Source organism: Equus caballus, chromosome 11, assembly GCF_041296265.1.
Source record: "Equus caballus isolate H_3958 breed thoroughbred chromosome 11, TB-T2T, whole genome shotgun sequence".
NCBI lineage: Eukaryota > Metazoa > Chordata > Mammalia > Perissodactyla > Equidae > Equus > Equus caballus.
In genome coordinates this window covers 49,716,607-49,716,850 of record NC_091694.1, presented here as the reverse complement: position 1 = coordinate 49,716,850, position 244 = coordinate 49,716,607, and positions in this window count along the sequence as shown.

Below are 244 nucleotides of genomic sequence, written 5' to 3'. Positions count from 1 at the left end.
GGAGCTTGTTGCTGGTGGTGGTTTGGTTTGGTTTTTAGTGGAGGTGTAGATTATATAAGTAAAATGCACAGATCTTAAGTGTGTGGCTGAGTGAATTTTTACGTAAGTATGCCCCCACGCAGTCACCACCCAGATCAAGACATGTTTCCATCTTGGTTTCTTGAATGTTCAACATCATGTCTCCTCACTTCAGAGTGCGTAACCCACTCTTCCTTTCCCTTCTTTCATATATGCTTATCTGCGT